At 41.6% G+C, this 12,722-nt stretch overlaps 1 protein-coding gene across 1 annotated transcript in view; it reads left to right on the top strand.

Annotated features, from left to right (window-relative positions):
- Positions 1–12,722, top strand: part of tmem132e (transmembrane protein 132E) — a 335,088-nt gene that overhangs the window by 158,806 nt on the left and 163,560 nt on the right. The gene's annotated exons all lie outside the window — the stretch shown is intronic.

Consider the following 12,722-nt stretch of genomic DNA (forward strand, 5'->3'; position numbering starts at 1 on the left):
AAAGACGTCCCACAGCTAATTCCCCTTCCCCCCCCGTCTCAGTCATTTTGCCACATGGCGCCGGTCACTCCAGCTGAGCTACATCACATTTATTGGACTGTTAGGCCCCAAAAGAGAAGCACTCTGTGTTTGACAAGGGGAGCCGGCACTCAAATTTTAATGAGCCTCCGGAGACGACGAGGAGGCTGCCTTGTTTACCTACAGGCGCCGAGCATTGTGGGCAGGTACAAAATATTAATGCTACACGGAGGGTGTGTGGGCAGCGTGAGCATCTCCCACGTTCTCCTCGCTCAGCGCCGGTCGACGAGCGCTGCCTTTTAATTTCCATTACTCACTAATCCAAAAAGGCTAAAAGAGATTCTGCTCTTTCACCTACGACCACACGGACGCGACGATGTAATGCAATGCTTTTATTTTATTGCGGTGTTATGTGTGTCAAGCAGAGTCCGGTGACCTTTTAGTATTTTCATAGATTTTTATTTCTACCCAGGCCACGAGAACACGGAGACAGATAGTGTATCGATGGAAACAATCACAGGGGGTTGAATGTCTCTATAGGTTAGAAGGTGCCTGTTAATCTTTCACACATTTCTTTCTTTTTGGAAAATGTTTTTGTGCTGTGAATTTCACTGTAGATCATTTTCTACAAGTTGTCTGTCCGCAGAGAAAGAAACTGTTTCAGTAAATGTCACCTTAAATTCCAACTCCTAAATCTCGTTCCTGAGCTGCAGCTCGGATCAAATCAACAGTTTATGAACATTTAAAGTCGCCCGATGCAATAAATATAGTTGGAAACACTTAATATTAACTTAATAACATAATTGGTACAGCGGTAGTTTTTAAGATGTCAATTTACTCTATCGGGGGAATCTCTGGAGAAATAATTTGCTATATTTGCATTACATTGTTCAAGCGATGTGTATTTTTGGGAATAAAAATGGACAAAACTAATAAAATCTCCCCGTCTGTAACGTCCATCGTCGATCACCATGAGCTGATGCATTCGTGGAATAATCTCCAGTTAGCAGGAAACCAGCCGAAGCGTGAGGCTGTTACTTCTCTCCACCATCATTACCGCCTCCGACCTGCAGCCGATGTTCCGTCTGTCGGGTTTGACAGATTTTGCCGCATCTTGTTATAAACGTCGAGTTGGCTTTTTAATGGCCGCTGCTAATTTGCCGGCTTCTGTACACGTCTCCTCCTATTCCTCCAGCCTGTAGTGATTCTGCTGCTGCAGGTACAGTGGGAAGGTTTTAGGAACCGTGGCACAGAATGTTAACAAGCTGGTTTCAGTTTCAGTTCCCTATGCAGGAGGGAACCCTCCTCTTGTTTATTGACCTCCACTGACCACCCATGCCCACCTGAATTAAATTCCAGTCACTCAGACTTCCCGACAGTGTGACTTGCACGTCCGCGGCCGTCTTCCTGAACAGGATCTTACAGGCTTATGCTCCTTTTTTCGAAACGCTGAGTTCCTCCGAGGAACGTTGTCGTCCCTGCAGACGAAGCAGGGACAGTCCAGACTGTTGATGTTCATGGTTCCCTGATGGTGGAACAAGCTGCTGAATGCTGTCATAGCATCTGTATCTTTAAAAACATCTTGGAGAACCAACTCTTCTCTCACATCTGACACTCAACATGCCGATTTCACCCAACATGAGTTTTCACACATCAACAAATTTTGGAACTCGCCAAATCGTTTGTCCGGCAGTTACCAGTTACAACCTGGGAACTCTTCAAAGACGCCATTTAAGACGCTCGCCAACCTGTCACCTCCTCCGACTTGATTTCTAACAGCCAATCAGAGCTCACCAGACATATTAGTTTGGTTCTTACTGCTGGTGAAGGATTGCGTTGTGTGTTTGACTCCCGATCACATAACACAAAGTCATGTAGTGTGAACTGTACAGTGATCCGACAGCTTTGAAAGTCCCTTAACTTGGCTTTATTTGCACTTCCTCACCTGAACTCTTGCACTTTGTCTTATTAAACAGACGTACTTCTTACCTAAAAGTCTCTTACTTCACTGACGTGTCCCTCAGCTGCAAGTTAAGAGTCGTCCAAAAGCGTTAACATAATCTTTGTGTATCGCTATTTGATGTTGGTTTATAAAGACAACGCTTTATATCCTTAATGCACCTTAAATAAAACCACATGTGTATGCTCGTATATTGTCAAATGGACTCTTAAGATCTAAATATAGACGGAGGAGGATTTATTTCCCCCTCGTGAAACATTATAAAACCTTGCGGTGCCAATAAGGAACCTCCCTCACAAGAGAACTCTGTCATAAGGGAACCAAATGAAGAGTGATGGATCATATAAGACATTCACCCCAGAGGGTGCTGTATGGTTTCCCAACAAAACATCACGCACATTCACTTTCCCCGGGGATGCTCGTAATCAGGTGGCAACATCTGGGCGATTGTCTTTGCAAATGCATTTATTTGGGCGGATATGAATCAGGTTTTCATTCCAGCAAGTGCTCCTCAGATTGCCAATCATGTAATTGCAGAGATGGCGGCGATACTGCGCTCGGTACTTTCTGTACATCAGGTGGCTAAATATACACATGAACCACGGTGTGGTTTCTCCTCCATAGACAGACTTGTCATTTTTGCATGTATGTCATATTTTCCAGCTCTTTCTTTCCGAGTTTCCGAGTTTTCTGTCTCCTTCACTTAAGGCCTCATTATTCACAAAATATCAAATTATTCAGAGATGAAATTAGAACAGCTGGCACCAAGATAATAGTTTTTTCTAATATTGAATTTGACGAAGGTCCCATTTATTTGTAAACAGTCCAGATGTGCCTAACCGGTTCAATCATTATCTACGACTAGAGGCTTACTCATATCTACACGTGATTCTTTTAAAGACTAAAATAACTGTGAGCAGTGGATAAAGACAAATACATCGACAAATATTCTTTATAGTGGCCTGGTCAGAGGAGGAAGTTGCTCTTCTTCTACTGTTGCTCCAAGATGTGACGTTGTCAAGGAGATGGTTTGATTTGACCTTGTCAAGAGCGAAGACCTTGGAAAAGACATAAAAGCCCCAATATTGCTCAGCAAAGTCTCCGTCTAGATTTATAATTGACTCTACCTGTCATGTGTTTGCAACGGGGTGCTCACCAGACCGTGCAGTGCTGTGTTGACCTGTCTGCAGAACCTGCTCAGTGCATCCTCACATGGACTTAACCTCCTGTCCTCTCAATCTAAGGTGCGAGAGCAGCCGGGACACGAGGACAGTGAAAAGGTGACATCAGGGTTACGAGGTGTTGGCAGGAGGAAAATCCTCCGTGAGCAGGAACCATGTTGATGACCTCGGTCTCAGCGTGAAGTTACTGCTCCAGTTCATTGTGTGGTTTTCATGTGGTTTGTTAGTTCTTCATTGTTCCCAACAACTTTAGCAATAAATGAAAAGTGGTTTGTTTGTCTGGTGGGATCTGATTTCATTTGCTGCTTAATATGATGCTTTATGGAAGATATCTAAGTACATTTACTACATGTGTATTTCCATGTTTTTACCTGCTCAGTCCACCTTATCTCCTAGAAATAACAATTTAAATACAAATACCCAAATACAACAGCAGCTGCGTTTTTGGAGGAATTGCAATTGCAACCAGTTTTCTATTAACGTAATGAGGATATGTTGTTAATTTACGGATTCGGCAACTCACAAACACGGTGATTTCCATAAAACACGGTGATTGTTTTCAGCCCCCCAAGAAAAATCCAATCTTGGAGAACAATATCCATTTGTAGTGATTACAGCCTTATTAAAAGCTGTTTTATGGTTTTGTTCAGGTGCCCACAGCACTCGGTAAAATAAACCGAGGTTTGATTCAACACGGAAAAATCCACCGTGAATTCAGAGTGTTTTGTTTTACATTTAACCAAAACTGCAGTATTTTCTACTTTTCAGCTCCTTGTTTTGGTTTTATGAGCCAAAACTTCACAGAACAGCAAAAAAAACTGGATTTAGATTCATGCAGTGGCTGAGAAACTGAATCCAAATCAATGCTGCTAACATGTTCCCTGCAGCGTGTTTATGAGGTGATAGTAAATACATGTTCAATTCCAGCTTGTTCCCCGTCCCCCGAGGAACCAATACATTGATAAACAGATAAAAATGCAGCTTCAAGTAAATGTTTGATGCTAATGCTGCTTCATTTTCACTTACTGCTGCATTGATTTAATTTGTTTGTGCACCTGGGGGCAGAGGTGCTGAGAGGCACAGAATATATTCAGGGTCAGGCACAAGAAAAAAGAACGAGGAGGTAGTTTATGTTAATATTACATTTATTTCCATGGCACATTTCTAGATACCTAAGGACAATTTACAATACATCATAAATAAAGAGATGAATACTTACAGTAAGACCAAGCAACCAAGCTTGAATAATAATAATCATAACCTTGAAATGTTGAAACGTGAACTCCTCTACATCATCTGCCACAGCGTTGCATCCTGGGAGTATTGGTGGAACCGTTGATGTCCTTGGTCGTCTATCAGTTATCTCAGTTTGCATGAATGCAGCCTGCGTGCGTCCCTTCTTCTGAACACACGTGGTTTTCGGCTCGACCCGAACCCAATGTTTTCCCTGATCACAGACACGTGCGGCACAAAGATCAAGTGAAAAGTCCGTTCAACGTGACCAAACCCGACCCGAACCTGGATATCATTTTTAAAAAACTAACTTTATACCTGGCCCAACGCATTAAAACCCTAATTTGAAAGTATTTAATGTGTTCGGAGGCTGTGAAACCAAAACAATGAGCTAAAAGGAGATAAAACAAAAACTGTCATAAAAAAGCAGATTTACTGGTTACGAGCTACGTACATTTATACTGGTGTCACACAATCTTTCCCTTGAATTAAAGATCGCTTTGCACAAATCAAAAACACATTTTCACGGATGGATGACGAACTATAGATCGTAAAGACATTCAAATAGCAGGGTTCCTCAAACCCGGTGACTTTCTCGTTATGGAGGAGGAACGAGAAGATAACGAGATGTGTCTCCAGCCCAAAGGATCCTGCATGAGCAATCGGTTTGTTTAGCTTAAGCTCGCTATTGTGCCGCTTGGCTCCTGCAGGAGGAGATGAGATGTATAATGTGAAAATCCACCAGAGGATAATCCTGTATCAGCGTCGGCAGCCATCTATGGATCATCTGTAGACGGTGGCGCGATTTGATGCACGCTCCGCAATTCACTCACGCACACATACACCCATCAATCTAATGGAATTCACACAGCCGAGAGCCGCCGCCAACGCCGCTGCCGCCGCCGCGCCAGCCGATGCCCGAACACGTGCTGCCACGAACAATGTGCCTAATTGGTACGCGCCGACCGAACAAAAGGAAGCCGTGCGCTGCGCACGTCTGCCATGACACCGCCGCTCAGGATGTAGCGTGCTGCCATCCGGGGGCGGGTTAGGTGCACCCTTATTGGAAAGTGGTTCTTATTTGATCACACGCTGGATAATCTCGAGCATTAGAGTGTAATTGAATAAGTCGTGAATGCACATGGCCTGTGTAAGTTTATTATATCCTATCGAGCCTCATCTCCACTCACCGGCCTCTCTATTTGTTACCATTTACCAGCAATTGTTATCTGATAATGAAGACGACTGGTGCAATACGATCCGCAGCCAGAAAAGCTATCAGCTGCAGAATGCCGGCACAATAATGGCAACTTAAGTGCACTTGTAATAAGCTGGAGATACGCTGTCTGTGCATAATAGGATAAATACGCTATTACAAAATCCTCAGTGATGTATGTGATCGTGAGCAGCATATGTAAGGGGGGGGGGGGGGGGTGTATCTTTTATTTCCCTCCCTTGTCAGTTACTGTATCTGGTGATCGTTTTCCAGAAAAACCATTTAGGTTATGATTGATTTTTGTGTATGCATGATGTGGCAGGCTTTCACGAACTGGGTTACTCTGCAACGGTGAAGCGTTCACCGCCAAAACGCTGCACCACTTTCAACGTGGTGTGTGTGTGTGTGTGTGTGTGTGTGTGTGTGTGTGTGTGTGTGTGTGTGTGTGTGTGTGTGTGTGTGTGTGTGTGTGTGTGTGTGTGTGTGTGTGTGTGTGTGTGTGTGTGTGTGTGTGTGTCTGACAGAAATCTACAGGATTGTTTTTCCTTCCAAACTTCAGGCGTATTTGACTCGAGCTGTGTGAGGGTATATTTGAATATGGTTATGAGTTATGAGTATATTTGAGGTGGTTCTTATTTTGTCTCCGCTGCAGGGCTGCACACATAAACTGACTCATAATACAGACTTCACATGTCACGTCAGGATCGATGAGAGTTACTTGATGAGATGAAAGTTGCTGAGAGCTGCTTGCAGGGAAATCTTTTTATACAAGTCGCACAGTGGTAAAAAAATAACTACGTACATTTATCCATGTACTGCATTTTAAGGTACTGGAGGTACGCTCCACTAGGTACTTCTACTGTAAATCTCATTGCCAGTTACTCTTTACGTTTTTACAGTTTTTGGAAAGTTATTTTGCAGGTTCTGCTTTTACATGCAAAGAATGTGCAGTGACTTTATCTATTTTAAATCCATATTGGTTTAACTCTATATTGTGTAACTTTATTAAGTTCAATGTAAAGGGTCATATTTAATGAAGGGATTATTTGTATTAAATATTTATTCACACTATATCAACATCATAGAAAACACTTTGCATTACACTTATGTAATGAAGTTAAAAGGACATTTAATATGTAATTGAAATGCATAAAGTCAATAATTGTGATGTTAATTAAGTTGTTGCTCGTGCAGTAAATTAATCAAGAATATCTCTCAGTAGAAAATGCCTTCAATTCAATGAAGCTGCACCAAATTTCGAGATTCATTAATTATTCCCGAGGAAAACATTGGACATTTTGAGAAACGTCCTATTTCACAAAGTTAAAGAAAGAGAAACAAACAGATCTTCGATCAGCCACAATGTTATAATATATAATCACAGAGAAATGCTCCAAAATTCATACATGTTTTGTTATTAAATCCTTTTTACATTCACTTCAATGATACGTGTGCTTTTAATACATTTGTTTACATTTCAGTATTAGTAGATTTTCATACAGTAGGTAAATGTTAGGTTGTTTCTAATGTGCTGCTTGTATTTGTCCTAAAAAGACAGAATGTGGTTCAGTCCTTGAAGTTCTGGATATTGAGAATAAAAAGCTTCACTTGTGAATAATTCATCGGAGCCTTTAGGATTGTTTCGTTGTTTTGTGCAAATTGATTAAAATAACACGCAGCAAAAACGAGAAGTGTACGATAAATCTTCATCTTCTTCCTTCACCTCCTCTTCAGGGGGAAATCTCTGTTATCAAATCCCTTTTTATAAGAACATATAATGAAACACAATAAATAAAACCTTTTTCCTACCGAACACATTTTAGTGCAGATCGCAAAAAAAATATTCTATCAAAGCCTGAAGGAAAAACAAGACTGTAAATTTGCCTTGTAAATGTAACCCGGGAGTTGTTGTTCTGCTTGTGCCACAGAACCGGCGTCCCCTGGATAGTCGACGCCTCGTGCTCCCCGGCACCATAAAGAAGTCGCTGACGCGGTGAAAGATGAGGTTATGAGATAGAATCACATCAGCAGGGAAACACGTTTTCAGCCCGGCTCGGTGAAACAGGGGATGATGCAACCGCTCAGACAATTCTCCAGCAGGGGGGTTTTACACTCTGAGCGGCTGAGTCTGAAATAAGGTCAAATATAAGGACATTTCTAACAGATAATCAGTGAATATATAGAAACTATCAAGTTTGCTTATTATATCTCTGTATAAAGTAATTTATATTCAACAAAACTGCACAAAAAGAGGTGTCAGATCTCTGCCGGTGCACTAATACGACATGAGAGTGTGAGAATGAGCAGAGAATAAAGAAAGTTCAGCCTCTTATCATGTGAGGACTTTACTCGTGTCTCCTTTCGTTGGCTCCTGCAGATCAGCTCAAAGTATCTTAAAGTTCAAGTGCGAGCGTTGAGTTCTGGTTTTTTTTCGTCTTTTCCAGTCGATTTAATTCGAGACGAGCAGATCCTCGTGTGACGTGACGAACTCCTGTCAGTTCTCCGTCTGTCCTGAAACACAAGCTCACAGGAAACACTTTCATTTACTGAGCAGATCAGCTCTTGTAAATGAAATCCTGAGCTTGAACATTTCCCCCCTCACATATTACACTGTACATATAAACTCATGTGATGTAGATACATAGAAACGTCTGCTGCTTCTCTGGTGCACGTTTGATTCCCGTTTGACTGCAGCTCGGCGGAAGGGAGTTGTGCTTCTGAAGCAGTATGAATCAAATTTAAAATCAAAAATCTTCATTTAATTAGAGCCTGAACAATGCAGATTTTTGGGGGGTTTAAAAAATCTGATAACATTACATCAGCTGATATATATATATATTTATATTAAATGTTAATTATTCCTTATTTGTCTCTATCAAACCCTTATGACGGAGCAATGTAATTAAGGCTTGATTGATTTATAGTTTTACCTTTATTATAAATAACTATAAATGAAAAAGAGACACAAATACAACCAGATATAGAGAAATTATATTGAGAAAATAAACATATTTTTTCTGCATTTTTTATTCTGTAAACAATAAATAAACATAAATAGCCGACCACACGATGTCACTGGGAAAAGACTCATGAATAAAACAGACTCTAAATTTAGGCTCAATGGTTTTCATTGTTAAGTTTCTCTCTTCAGGTTTTTCTTGACTTGTGAACGACATTCAGAGATAATCATGTTTGACAGAATCTCTCTGCTGAGTGATGCTTTTGAATTTTTACAATATTTCAATCTAATAAAAGAATGCATTCCATCACATTGTGGCTGGCTGTGGTATGAGGCCCTGTTAGGTTTGCATCTCTATGGAGACGAGAGACACAAACACATTGTTCGTCCTAAGTAACACAAACCTCAGATAAACACTTTACATGAAGACCAAAGGAAAACAGCTACACAAAAGAAGATGCACTTTCATTTTCCACCCAAACGTCATCTCAGATATTAAATCCTCGTCCGTCCCGTATGTAAAGGATCCGTTTACTCAGATTAAAAAACTGCTGAAACGGTTTGTCTGCTTTATGTCGAGTGAACCGACCCTTTAAGAATGAACACGCTTCCTTTTCTTCCTCAGACAGGAAGTGTATTGTCTGCACCCCCCCCCCCCCCAGGTCCCGTCCCGACACTCACCTTGATTAGCTGTCTACCTTGAAGCCTCACGTAGCCGCAGGCTGAGCTGACCAGAATCCATCAAGTCGTCTCAGACGCTGGGGACTGGAAACACAGCTCATCTGAAGAAATAAATAAAACTACGCCTTGATGCTTCTGCTGTTAACGTCCACGTCTTCCCTGCTGAATGTGGAGCGTTGATTTCATTTCTATTGACTTGTTGCTATAAACGCTCTGTGGACAGAAACTATTCCAGTTATACCTCACAGCAAATGTTTGACTTCTCAAAAATGTCCACATCGTCCTTGATAAGTCCCAGAACGGGGAAATTTACCCAAAAATATACGTTCATGATATCAGAAGGACTCATATTTACTGTAAACACATTTATTCCTCACAGTCGTCTTGTGAATATCAGCTAAAGTGCAATGTCAGAAATACAATAAATGTATAAATAAATAAACAGGAGTCTATTCAAAGACTAACGCTCTTTCAGCTTATAGATAATAGTTTGTAGATCAAGTATTTTACAGTATTAATAATAATAATCTTCACATTAACAAGAGCTTTTATCTGGATTTGTTCCATAAAATGCTGAAATTGTTGAAGTTTAATTATTTATATTTTACTTACTATCCATCGACTTTCTGTTCATAGATTCATATTTTGAGATTTTTAGACCAACATGTTCTCTAATAATGTATATTATTTATTTTATAGTATACTGTATATTACATCTAGTATCAGAATACTTTATAAATACATTCGATTTGGCCTCAAACATAAATAAACGTCTCGTAGAATATATGGAAATATTACTACAACTACACACGTGATACCTTTCAGATGACATTGAGGAACACTGCTCTTACACTGACGGCTTTTCACTGAACACTCAGGCGAAGTTAGTGTCGCAGGATTTTTATGGACGCTGGAGAAAGATCGAGTCTGTGGTGCTTTTCACTAAAAGCTCACTGAGTGCTGCAGAAAAAAGAGAAGCTGGACACTGACGTGACGTCTTTGAACCAGTTCCAGCGAATGTCTGTGTAAATATCCGGAAATAATTCTGCAAGATTAATAAAATGAAAAATCTCAAGTTAGAGATTGTATTGCATACTGTATTAAAGTGCATGGAGGGAGACGGGACCACGATGCAGTTGGTTCAGACTGTGTCAGTGGGGTTCAGTTGTCGCTGCACTGGGTTGCATTGGTTTGCAAAATGTTTATTTTTATTTTATTTAGCTCCTCTAATGGCTTGTTTCTGTGTCTGGGGGGAAAGTGGATGACAGCGCTCTAAGTGTGTCGGTCACTCGTTCACCAGAATAATGTCTGAGTTCCTGAGTTTTCCCCGTAGCTCCGATCGGGCCGAGACGTGTCAGCCCTCGTCTGAATCCACCGATCGGTCAACTTGGCAATTCTTTTTTTAAAAGTGCAAAACCCGCAGTACCTGGTGAACTGCATCTGCAGGACTTTCACTGAAGTGTTGTTACTTTGAGTTGGAGAAGTTTCGCTCACTCTCTGGGTGAAGACACTGCTAACACTATAACTCAGCTATATTATATTATTTCTCTGTATAAAACTATAAATATACTTTAAATCCTCCCTATGAAAACGAAATCTGAGGATGTTGCAGGTTCCTGAACATGCATGATGTCATCTTTCCGTGACCCATCCGAGTTTTTGCATTAATGTTTTTTCTGTCCTGCACCAAATTCGTCTCAAAGTTTTGTCCTGACTCCTCAAACTTTGAGATGTGAGCCTCCGTCCTGCAGAGACGAGGAGCCAAAGTGCACCAAAGAATCTCAACCGTCTGCACAGAGAGAAACAGTATTTGTGCTTGGTGTCTTTTTTTTTTTTTCATGCACCAAGGACAATAGTGCAACAAACACGGGGGCCAGGCTTTTAAAATGTCACTGGTTCTGGAGAAAGTCAGCAAAGTCTTGTCATGCGAAATAAGAGCTCAGGCGAAGAAGAGACTACATGTAAGTCACTTTAACTTCATCAAAACAACATTTGTTCTGTTGACTTATTTATTTCCATTTTCTAGCAAAGCATCTGACTTACTGGCCCCTCCACGCCATCGCTGCGGCTGCGTTTCCCCTGAGCACGGGACCCTCAGCTGCACGGACGCCGAACACACGACAATGACAACCACTAAGAAAGCATATTTGTGAAAATGATAAAAAGATTGTAGCTTTCTTCCTCCCGATAGTGATCAATACCAAAGCATGACGGATTTGAAAATGAAAAGCAGCTCAGGTGCGTTCAGAGGAGGAGGAAATGTCGAGCTGCGGATTCCCCGTCGCCGCGAGCATCGATTTTATCATCAACATGACAGTGTCACAGCTGCTGTCACTGCCATTATCCTGCATGCCAATGCTTCAGCAGAGAGGAGCCATGATATGGAAGCAGTGCCATTACCTGCAGAGTGTTTACCCTGCAGCCGGGCCCCCCCCCCCCCCCCCGGGGACGCCCGGGCTCCTGCTCTCCGCTCCTTTAAATACTACATGAGAGCCATTAGGGACCAGTGCTCGCTCCGTGTCCCTCTTCACCTTTAGATGTACTTTGTAATCTTTCCCACTCCATTTGCGTCTCCCAAAAATAAAACTGGCTGATGGACCGTGCGGGACGGAAGACGCAGCGTTGTCACAAGGTTGGATCTCACGTGTCCCGACGAAGCAGATGTACTCTGCCATGTTCGATGCCACGGGCCGTTCAAGGGACACAAGAACAAGAACGTCCACCTCTCGACTTGAATTTATTGTTTCTGTGTTTGGGCTGATGACCTGTCCAGGGTGACCCCCCCCCCCAGCTGCGATTGGCTCCAGCCCCCCTCCGACCCTTCTGTAAGATAATGGACGGATGGATTCATGTTGTTTTTAATAGCTGCTGCTTTAATTTACTACTTTAATTTTAGTAAAATGTCCCCCTCAGACGCCACAGTTTGATTCCACGTCATGCTGGTTTATTTCTCCCCATATTTCCTGTCCACGATAATAATAGCGCTAATGAATTAGAGAAAGAAAAAATGGCGGATACCCCTCGGCCAAGGTCCCTCAGTAAACAAACACATGCTGAAGCTTGATGACTTTCTTTCTTTCTAAAGGTCATTAAACAGAACAGACACAGGAGCACTTCATTAATAGAACAACTGACTGTTGCACATGAACTAAATGAGTCAAATATGAGGAAAATCATAAATACGTCCACATTCAAAGAGATAACGACACCCTGACAGTTTATGGACTTAATGAATGTACCATAGGCTGTATATAGAAATGGACGACATGTTTCCACTTCCTCCCGTTATCCTGGAGACGGGTGCCGCCATTTTAGTTTTGTTCATGCTAACATGGAAGAACAAGGGTTTATGAGCTGTACAGCAGCCAGCCACCAGGGGGCGATTGAGATGATATGGCTTCACTTTTTTCTTTATACATTTTACACAAAGTAATTTAGTCCTTTATCCATACACATTATTTATCTATTTATTTT

This window comes from Hippoglossus hippoglossus, chromosome 14 (genome assembly GCF_009819705.1).
Source record: "Hippoglossus hippoglossus isolate fHipHip1 chromosome 14, fHipHip1.pri, whole genome shotgun sequence".
NCBI classification, from domain to species: Eukaryota; Metazoa; Chordata; class Actinopteri; order Pleuronectiformes; family Pleuronectidae; genus Hippoglossus; species Hippoglossus hippoglossus.